The 11520-nt window shown below is 39.8% G+C and overlaps 1 pseudogene; it reads right to left on the reverse strand.

Moving 5' to 3' along the window:
• Window positions 1-2598: 2598 nt before the first annotated feature.
• On the reverse strand, window positions 2599-5212 carry LOC108517599 (ubiquitin carboxyl-terminal hydrolase 7 pseudogene; annotated as a pseudogene).
• Between the last annotated feature and the right edge of the window lie 6308 nt (window positions 5213-11520).

Below are 11520 nucleotides of genomic sequence, written 5' to 3' on the forward strand. Positions count from 1 at the left end.
TATCTAAGTATTTTATTTTTGGGAGGTGCTAATTTAAGTAGCAATGTGTTTTTAATTTCAAATTCCACTTGTTTATTGTTGGTATACAGCAAGGTGATTGACTTTTGCATGCTGACCTTGTAACCTCATTATAATCACTTATTAGTTCAGTTTTTGTAGATTCTTTCAGATTTACAAATGTGATTATGTCATCTGTGAACAAAGACAGTTTTATTTCTTCCTTCTCAATCTGTATACCTTCGGTTTCCTTTTCTTCTCTCATTGTATTAGCTAAGACATCCAGTACAATGATGAAAAGGAGTGATGAGAGAAGAAATTCTTGCCTTGTTCCTGATTTTAATGAGAAAATGTCTAGTTTCTCCCCGTCAAGTGTATTCATTGTGGGTTTTTTTGTATATGATCTTATCAGTTTGAGGAAGTGCTCTATACTTGGTTTGCTGGAAGTTTTCATTATGCCTGAATGGTGGATTTCCTCAAATGCTTTTCTGTGTCTATTGATATGGTCATATACATTTTCTTTTTTAGTCTGTTTATGTGATAAATTACATTAATTGATTTTTGGATATTAGCCAATTTTGCATAACTGACAAAAGCCCCACTTGGTCATGTGTATAATTCCTTTTACACGTTGTTGGATTCAGGCTGCTGATAAGTTGTTGAAGATTTCCGCATCTATGTTTATGAGAGATATTGGTCTGTAGTTTTCTTTTCTTGTAGTATGTTTGGTTTCTGTATTAGAGTCATGCTGGACTCATAGAATGAGCTAAGAAATATTCCTTCTGCTTCTGTCCTCTGAAAGAGACATTGGGGAATTAATACAATTTCTTAAATTTTTGGTAAAATTCACCAGTGAGTCCACTTGGGCCTAGTGCTTTCTATTTTGGAAGGTTATGAATCAGTAATTCTATTCATTTATTTTTAATTTAGTTTTAATTAACATATAATAATTATACATATTTATGGTATACAGTGTTATGTTTTGGTTTATGTATCACTGTATAATGATCAAATCAGGATTTGGCATATCATCTCAGTTCATTTATTTAATAGTTGTAGGCCCATTTAAGTTGTATATTTCTTCTTATGTGAGTTTAACTGGTTGTGTCTTTCAAGTAATTGGTTCATTTCATTAAGTTATCAAATTTGTGGGTACAGAGTTGTTCATAGTATTTTTTGATTATTCATTTAATAACCATGGGACCTAGAGTGATTTCCCCTTTTTCAGTTCTGATGGTAGTAATTTGTACCCACTCTCTTTCTTAGCCTGTCTAGAGGCTTATAAATTTGTTGTTGTTGTTGTTGTTTGTTTGAAGGGAATAGCTCAATTTATTAGGTTGTGAGTTTCTCTGTTTTGCCTTTACAGATGCACAAAAGGTCATTGAAAGTATAACTGAAGGAAATAGATCAGACGAGCCTAAACACAAGACTTTCTAGCTGCAGGGCTGGTGCACGGGACCCCAGGAAGGCAGCCAAGGCCATTCGTGCCCACTAGGGACAGTCCAGAGACCTTGAGCCAGGGACTTGCGATCCGCTAACCTCTTCTCCCCCCATTGCGTTGACAGTTGCCTTGCACCGTAGTTACCATAAAATAACTCTCATTGGCATCCAAGCTTTATAAAAACACCTTCATTTTGCTCAAAAAGGCAGTCAATAGATACAGAAAAGCCAAACTGAACAGCCTCAACAAAATAAAATTAAAACCAGCAGCGAGCCGGGTGCGGTGGCTCACGCCTGTGATTCCAGCACTTTGGGAGGCCGAGGCGGGCCCATCACAAGGTCAGGAGATCAAGACTATCCTGGCTAACACTGTGAAACCCCGTCTCTATTAAAAATATAAAAAATTAGCTGGACGTGGTGGCCGGCGCCTGTAGTCCCAGCTACTCAGGAGGCTGAGGCAGGAGAATGGCGTGAACCCGGGAGGTGGAGCTTGCAGTGAGCTTGCACCGCACTCCAGTCTGGATGACAGAGCAAGACTCCGTCCCACCAAAAAAAAAAAAAAAAAAAAAAAAAAAAAACCTAGCAGCGAATCCTCTTGCTGAAGACTTTGACTAGGGGCGCTTGCACCAAAGTTCTAGGCTGTTAAGGGGCCCCACGCACTGTCCTTGCCTTGAACACACCAGCTTGGGGATTTTAATGGTCTTTTCAAGATCATTGTAGTGACTCCTCTTTGGGGCTTTGTTGACGTGGTCAAGCCCTAGCCAAGGCCAAGGATGAGACATGTTACTGGGCGGTGGCTCAAAGTCTTTCAAATTTACTTCATATTCGTCTTCATTTATGTACTGGTGTCGGCCCATCATTACAATTGCAAACTTAAACTTCTCGTACTCCTTCTCTTGGATGTCCAGCAGGCTCTGGATTCACTTTGCCACTTCTCAAAAATGCTCACCCTGGTGTATTCTCAGAAAAAACGGGATTCCGAACGTTCTGAAGACCTCTTTGTGGAAATGTGCCACTGTGACAAGCATCTCATTCTCTTTGTCTGTGTCCATCTGGTCCAAAGGGATTTCCTCTATTCACAACGTCCGGCTCATTGCCAGAGATAAACATTCTAATAGTTCATCTTCTTGATGGACACAAATGATTTTGTAGCTTACAATTTCTAGAAGCCTAAGTTTCCCTGCTGCTTTCTCCCCAAGCTCCACGGACTTTTTACATTCTTCTGACAGGTCCCAGACACACCCATGCTTGTCTGGATATAGTGTTATTTCTTCTTCCCTAAATTGGCTGTTTAACTATGTACATTTAAAACTTCACCTGTTCTCACAGTCTGTGATTTTCATCTTAAGATGCTGATAGTAAAGTTTCTTAGGTTGTCTAGGCTTGAAGAATTGTAGAAGCTCTCTTAAAGTACCTTCATAATTATGTCTAAGAAGATTATCCGGGCCATCCCTATAACCTTGAGACTTGAAAAACTGGAGCAACATTGGATCTGTGTTGGGCCTCTGTGCAACGGTCTTTGCAATGTGAAGATAATTCATTTTATTTGATAATGTAACCACAAATCCAAGATCATTAGGGATTGTTTTATCACAGAAAATAACATCAGCACAGAGATCTCGGAAATACTCCTTTTCGGTGGGTAATTCACTGTTACCATTTTCGGGGTCATCCTTCTGAAATACTATGATGTCACCATCCATTTGTTCATCAAGGGTTTTATCAAGAGACACGTCTTAGTCCTGAATTCTCTGTTCAATTCGGTTTAACTTTCTCATAGAGGATAAGGCTAGTATCTTGAATAAATCCTGCTCTGTTACACATAACTGGGAGCAAAGCATGTATTTTACAGGATTATTGGTGTGTAGATATGCCCACAATTCAAGCTCTGCGTTTTGGGATCATACATCTTCAAAAATAACATTACATCACAATCTTTATCACACTTGGGTAAGGTCGCTCCAATAGCAGCAAGCTCAGGATCAACTGTTTCTAGGAATATTATCCAAGAGTTTTCATTGTTACTGACCTCAATCATTGCTTTATTGCCGTCAAAAAACTTGTCCTCTGTAGCTATCTGTGCTTGCCTATATGAGATGGGCTTTCTGCCATTCCTTCCACTTCTGAGCCTCAATCCTTTTCTCTTCTTGTAATTGTTCCACCAACTGCTGAGGAATGTCATGGTCAGTGACTGCCTGTAAAACTTCACTCAGTTTTGATTCCCTGATACAGACTAACATGTAAGCATTAGTGCAGTGTCGGACAGACAGGTCGTCATTGTGACCCCCATAACTGTGCTCAATTGCTTCCTTTTTAGTACACCTTGACACCACATCATCATCAAATTTACACCATTTGCCGTCCCCTTTGGGTTTAGATAAAGCACATAATGTCTACCATATTATCTCCACAATGAACCAGGACTGCATGAAGAATATAATTTGCAGGGTCCTTAGGATCTGTTTTTTACAAAAATTCATCAAATGGTAATTGCTCTGGGAATTCAAACCTATTATTGATCTTGATATTTTGGTCCGTCTGAGGGTCATACATAAATCTCATCAATTGTAGACGTAACACTGATGGTGATGTTAGAAATTTCACATGTTTGCTTCCTGTAAGCCATGTTCCCCAGCGTCCTATTTATTGTCCCTATTGAGCAGTTCTACTGCCACATAATCCACAAATGATTCAAATAAATTTTTCTTTCCTTTGATACTTAGCTGGGTATCATAATAATCTTCTCTTCTATCAGACCGGTAGTCTACTTCTTTACACTGGATATAGGACGCCATTTTGTGCTGGAATCATCCGGGTATGGTGTCGTCTACACAGGTGCCTTTCATGTTGTTTTCCACATTATCAAGCAACACTCCACAAAGCTGCTGAACATCGTGTTGCATGACGCTGTCTAAAATTTCCCGCTCAAAAGACTTTGTTAGGTTTTTTGTTCCTACAGGTTTATCACTGCGCTGTAATTCATAGAACACTCTTCGTAATGCTAAAGGGATGCTTTTAGACGAATCATCCCCCTCGGTTGGCATCAGGTACACAGGCTTTCGTAGCTGATTTGTGAAAAATAACGTCTGTAGCAGGCTGTTCATGTAACAAGTCGCTCCCTGATTCTTTACGCTGACATAGCCTGTGTGCTTCTTTGAATCCCACGCAACTTCATGGGGAGCATCCACCTGTACAAAGACTTCAGTGGTAACTTTGTCATCATCTGTAAATCCTTTCTCAGGATCAGTCACTTCACTCCAGGCCATAAAATTGGAAAATCCCCAATCGTTTTATTTACGGAAGAACAAATGACTAATACGATGACTGAAGGATTTTTCATCATCTCCGTAATTTATTATCTTCAGTACTGCTTGTGTATGACAAGTCCATGACGTGAAGTCAGATTCAGCATTGCTCTGGAGAAAGAATGCTACACTTTTTTGGTGTGGTCTCTCTGGATAAAAGTGTGGCACACCATAATCTTCCATGGCAGATTTCGCACAAAACACGGAGGACTAAGGACCTACTCACTCAGTTTGCTGAAGCGCTCCACAGTGAACCGAAAGGTCTCCTTGGAGCGCTCACTGGTTTCATCCTCCTTGTCCTCCTCAGCGTTGCTGTGTCCATCACTCAGGGCCGCGTTCCCATTGATCACAGGGTTCTGGGTAATTCTTGATGGGTCGTCTGTATCTCCAGCTTCCATCTCCACGTCCTCGGGCTCGCTCAGCTGCTGCTTGCCCGCTTTCTGCTGCTGCTGCTGCTGCTGCTGTTTCATGTTGGCCGCGGCCAGGGTGGGGCGGCCTCCTCCTGCTCCTCCCGCGCGTCATCAGCGGCAATTTTATTGATCTTTTCGAAGAACCAGCTTTTGGTTTTGTTGATTTTCTCTGTTGATTTTCTGTTTCAATTTCATTGATTTTTGACTCTAATTCTTACTAGTTCTTCTCTTCTGCTTACTTTGGATTTTATTTGATCTTCTTTTGCTAGTTTTCCAAGGTAGAAACTTAGATTATTCATTTTGAATCTTTCATCTTTTCTAATATCTACCTTTAATGCTATAAATTTCCCTCTACACACTGCTTCCACTACATTCCACAAATTTTGATAAGCTGTGCTTTTGTTTTCATTTAGCTTAATATATTTTAAATTTTCTCTTGAGATTTCTTCTTGATCCATATGTTATGTAGAAGTATGTGATTTAATCTTCATGTATTTTCAGATTTTTCAGTTATCTTTCGGTTATTAATTTCTAACTAAATTTCCTTATGATCTGAGAGCAGACATTGTATGATTTCCATTTTTTTTTTTTTTTTAAGTTGTGTTTATGTCACAGAACGTGGTCTATCTTGGTGAATGTTCCATGTGCTCTTGGGATAAATGTGTATTCTGCTGTTGAAGTGGTTGCTAGACGTCAATTATATCCAGCTGATTGGTGGTGGTGTTGAGTTCAACTGCATGTCCTCAGTAAATTTTTTGCCTGCTGAATCTGTTTATTTCTGGTAAGGGGGTGTTGAAGTCTCCAATTATAATAGTGAATTCATCTATTTCTCTTCCACAGTTCTACCAGTTTTTGCCTCACATAGCTTGATACTCTTTTTAGGTCCATATACATTAAGGATTGTTATGTCATCTTGAAATCTGTACCTGTTTATCTTTTTTAATGCCTCTCTTTATCATTGATAACATTGTTTGTTGTGAACTCTGCTGTCTGAAATTAATATAATTAATGCTGCTTTCTTTTGATCATTATTAGCCTGATATATTCTCCTCCATCATTTATTTTAATCTATATTTATTTTATATTTAAAGTGGGTTTCTTATGAACAACACATAGTTGGGTCATTTTTTTAATTCCATTCTGACAATTTCTTTAATTGTGTATTTGGGCCATTGATATTAGAAATGATTATTTATATATTAAATTAATATCTATCATATTTGATATACTATCTATTTGTTGTCCTCATTTGTTTCTTTTTTTAATTTAATTTAACTTAATTTTAAGTTCACAGGATGTGCAGGTTTGTTACATAGATAAATGTGTGCCGCGATGGTTTGCCACACCCATCAACCCAACACTTAGGTGTTTAGCCCCGCATGCATGAGCTATTTATCTTGATAGTCGCCCTCCCTCTGACACCCTGACAGGCCCCAGTGTGTGTTGTTTCTCTCCCTGTGTCCATGTGTTAAGCTTTTTGATGTGCTGCTGGATTCAGTTTGCCAGTATTTTATTGAGGATTTTTGCATCAATGTTCATCAGGGATATTGGCCTGAGGTTTCTATTTTGTTGTATCTCTGCCAGGTTTTGGTATCAGGATGATGCCAGCCTCATAAAATGAGTTAGGGAGGAGTCCCTCCTTCTCAGTTGTTCAGAATAGGTTCAGAAGAAATGGTACCAGCTCCTCTTTGTACCTCTGGTAGAATTCAGTTGTAAATCCATCTGGTCCTGGGCTGTCTTTTAGTTGGCAGGCTATTTATTTCTGCCTCAATTTCAGAACTTGTTATTCGTCTATTCAGATTCCCACACAATAATTCTTCCTAGTTCAGTCTTGGGAGGGTGTATGTGTGCAGGAATTTATCCATTTCTTTTAGATCTCCTAGTTTATTTGCATAGAGGTGTTTATAGCATTCTCTGATGGTTGTTTGCCTTTCCGTAGAGTCAGTGGTGATACTCCCTTTATCATTTCTTATTGTGCCTATTTGATTCTTCTCTCTTTTCTTTATTATTCTAGCTAGCAGTCCATCTATTTTATGCATTTTTCAAAAAAATAGCTCCTGGATTTGTTGATTTTTTGAAGGGTTTTTCATGTCTCTATCTCCTTCAGTTCCACTCTGATCTTGGTTATTTGTTGTCTTCTGCTAGCTTTGGGGTTTGTTTGCTCTTAGATCTCTAGGTCTCTTAGTTGTGGTGGTAGGGTGTTGATTTGAGATCTTTCTGGCTTTTTGGTATGGGCATTTAGTGCTATAAATGTCCCTCTTAACAACGCTTTAGTGCAGCTAAAACAGTGCATCCCAGAGATTCTGGTATGTTGTCTCTGTTCTCATTGGTTTCAAAGAACTTCTTGGTTTCTGCCTTAATTTCATTATTTACCCAGGAGTCATTCAGGAAAAGGTTGTTCAATTTCCATGTAATTGTGTGGTTTTGAGTGAGCTTCTTAATCTCGAGTTCTAATTTGATTGCACAGTGGTCTGAGAGACTGTTATGATTACAGTTATTTTGCACTTGGTGAGGAGTATTTTATTTCCAATTATGTGATTGATTTTGGGTAAGTGCCATGTGGTGCTGAGAAGAAGGTATGTTCTGTTGTTTTTGAGTGAAGAGTTCTGTAGATATCTATTAGGCCCACTTGATCCAGAGCTGAGTTCAAGTCCTGAATATCCTTGTTAATTTATTGTCTCAATGATCTGTCTAATATTGACAGTGGGGTGTTAAATTCTCCCACTATTAATGTGTGGTAGTCTAAGTCTCTTTGTAGGTCTCTAAGAACTTGTTTTATGAATCTGGGTGCTCCTGTATTGGGAGCATATATATTTAGGATAGCTCGCTCTTCTTTGTTCAATTGAACCCTTTGCCATCATGTAATGCTCTTCTTTGCCTTTTTTGATCTTTGTTGGCTTATTAAAGTCTCCTTTGTCAGAAACTAAGATTGCGACCCCTACTTTTTTCTGCTTTCCATTTACTTGGTAAATTTTCCTTCATTTCTTCATTTTGAGCCTATATGTGTCTTTGCATGTGAGAGGGGACTCTTGAATACAGCACACCAGTGGGTCTTGACTCTATTCAGCTTGCCATTCTGTGTCTTTTAATTGAGGCATTCAGTCCATTTATATTTGAGGTTAGTATTTTTATGTGTGAATTTGATCCTGTCATCATGATGCTAGCTGATTATTTTGCAGACTTGTTGATGTAGTTGCTTCATAGTGTCATTGGTCTTTGTACTTCAGTGTGTTTTTGTAGTGGCTGGTAACATTTTTTCCTTTACATATTTAGTGCTTCCTTCAGGAGTTTTGCAAGGCAGCTTGGTGGTGACAAATTCACTCAGCATTTGCTTGTCTGGAAAGGATTTTATTTTTTTTCTCCCTCACTTACGAAGCTTAGTTTGGCCAGATATGAAATTTTTGGTTGGAAATTCTTTTCTTTAAGAATGTTGAATATTAGCCCCCAATCTCTTCTGGCATGTAGGGTTTCTGCTGAGAAGTCTGCTGTTAGTCTGATCAGCTTCCTTTTGTAGGTACCTGGCCTTTCTCTCTGGCTGCCTTAACATTTTTTTCCTTCATTTCAACCTTTAAAAAATCTGATGATTATGTGTCTTGGGGTTGATCTTCCCCTCAAGTATCTTACTGGGGTTCTCTCGATTTCCTGAATTGGAATGTTGGCCTGTCTTGTTAGGTTGGGGCATTTCTCCTGGATGATATCCTGAAGTATGTTTTCCAACTTGGTTGTGTTCTCTCCATCTCTTTCAGGTGCCCCAGTCATTCATAGGTGTGGTCTTGTTACATAATCCCATAGTTCTTGGAGGTTTTGTTCTTTCCTTTTTATTCTTTTTTTTTTTCTTCAATCTAATCTTGTCTGTTTGTCTTATTTCAGCAAGAGAGTCTTCAAGCTCTGAAATTCTTTCCTCCACTTGGTCTATTCCGTTATTGATAGTTGTGGTTGCATTGTTAAGTTCTTGTGTTGTATTTTTCAGCTCCATCAGATCATTTATGCTCCTCTCTGAACTGCTTATTCGGTTAACAGCTCTGGTAATGTTTTATCATGGTTCTTAGCTTCTTTACATTGGGTTAGAACATGCTCCTTTAGCTCAGCAAAGTTTGTTATTACTCACCTTCTGAAGCCTACTTCTATCAATTCATTCATCTCATCCTCTGTCCGGTTCTGTGCCCTTCCTGGAGAGGTACTGCAATCATTTGGAGGAGAAGAGGCATTCTGGCTTTTTGAGTTTTCAGTGTTTTATCATTGATTCTTTCTCATTTTTGTGAGCTTATCTAGCTTTGATCTTTGGAGTAGCTGACCTTTGGATGGGGTCTTGGTGGGGACTTTTCTGTTGATGCTGTTGTTGTTGTTGTTGCTTTCTGTTTGTTTATTTTTCTTTTAACAGTCAGGCCCCTCTTCTGTAGGGCTGCTGCAGTTTGCTGGGGGTGCACTCCAGACCCTATTCACCTGGGTCCCTCCTGTCACTAATGGAGGCTGCAGAACAGCAAATATGGCTGGCTGCTCCTTCCTCTGAGAGCTCTGTCCCAGAAGGGCACCAACCTGATATCAGTGGAATGCTCCTGTATGTGTCTGGTGACCCTTGTTGGGAGAGTGTCACTCAGTGAGGAGGCATGGGATCAGGGACTTGCTTAATGAAGTACTCTGGCTGGGGGGAATCTCACTCATCTGGAATGCCCGGATTCTTCAGAGTCAGCAGGGGGAAAGACTAAGTCCTCTGATCTGCAGTGACTGCAGCCACCCCTTTCCCCAGGGACTCTGTCCCAGGGAGATCAGAGTTCTGTCTGTAAACCCTGGCTGGAATTGCTGAAATTCCCAAAGGGAGGCACTGCGTGGTGAGAAGGGATGGGTCTGGGTCTAGCCTAAAGAGGCTGTCTGGCCATGATCTGTCACAGCCACTGTGCTGCACTGTGGGGAATTCCTCCTGGGTCCAAAGTGCCCAGTCTCCCTGGCACTGGCAAGGGAAAACTAACAGACTGGAGCTGCAGTGATAGCTGCTGACCCTCCCCCCAGGTGCTCAGTCTTCTTAAGCAGCAGGCAGCTGCAGTGATGATGACTGCCCCTCCCCCTGGGAACTTGGTTATCTTAGGCAGCAGGCAGCTGCAGTGATGGCTGCCACCCCTCCCCCTGGGAGCATAGTCATCTTAGGCAGCAGACAGCTGCAGTGAAAGTGGCTGCCCCCCACCACCCGAACTCGGTCATCTTAGACAGTCTCCAGTTGAGTGGCTGCCAAGAATCTGCACAGCTCTGTGCTTGGGACCCAAGGCCCTGGTGGTGTGGCTCATGAAGGGGATCACATGATCCTCAGGATGCACAGATCTGTGGAAAGAGTGTGATTTCCCGGGTGAGGTAGCAAAATCACTCACCACCTCCCCTAGCTAGGGGTGAGCCCTGTGCAGCTCCCTGGTAGGCTGTTACTCTACCCTACTTTTCCTTACTCTCCATGGGTCACACCAATTGCCTAATCAGTCCCAGTGAGAGAACCTGAATACCTCAGTTGCTGGTGCACAATTCACTTGCCATTTACCTTCTTCTCTGTGGGAGTCTCCCACAGCTATTTCTAATTGGCCATCTTGGCCCTGCTCCAAGTTATTTTGCCTTTATTTTTTGTTTTTATTTTTGTCATCCACAATTTCCTTGCCTTTTGTGGTTTTAATTAAGCACTTTATATTATTTTGTTTTCTCTCTTTTCTTACCATATAAATTATACATTTTTAAAACTTGTTTTAGTGGTTGCCCTAGAGTTTGCACTATACATTTACAACTAATTCAAGTTCATTAACAAATAACAATGTGCTACTTCATGGCTAGTACAAGTACCTTGTAGTAACAAAATAGTCTCTCCTATCCCTTGAATCACTCTGTCATTCATTTCATGTATGCTTAAGCAAATGTGTATATGACATATATATTTTATATAGGCATATGTAATTGATTACATTGTTTTATTATGTTGAACAAACTTTTATCAGTTAGATCAGTTAAGAATAAGAAAAATAAGGTTTTTATTTTACCTTCACTTATTCTTTCTTTGACACTGTTCTTTTTTTAAATGTAGATCTAAGTTTCTGAACTATATGATTGTCCTTCTCTCTGAAGAACTTCTTTTAACATTTCTCACAAGGCAGGTCTACTGGCAACACATTCTTCCATTTTTGTTTGAGAAAATCTTTATTTCTCCTTCCCTCGTGAAAAATTACTTCACAGAGTAGAGGATTCTAAGTTGGTGATTTTTTTCTCTCAATACTTTAAATATTTCACTCCATTCTCTTCTTGCTTGCATAGTTTTTGAGAAGTCAGACAGAATTTTAATCTTTCTCCTCTACAGGTAAAGTGTTTTCTATTTCTGATTTCTTTCAAAATTAAAAAAAAAA

The sequence above is a fragment of the Rhinopithecus bieti genome, unplaced genomic scaffold (genome assembly GCF_001698545.2).
Source record: "Rhinopithecus bieti isolate Rb0 unplaced genomic scaffold, ASM169854v2 scaffold_39883, whole genome shotgun sequence".
NCBI lineage: Eukaryota > Metazoa > Chordata > Mammalia > Primates > Cercopithecidae > Rhinopithecus > Rhinopithecus bieti.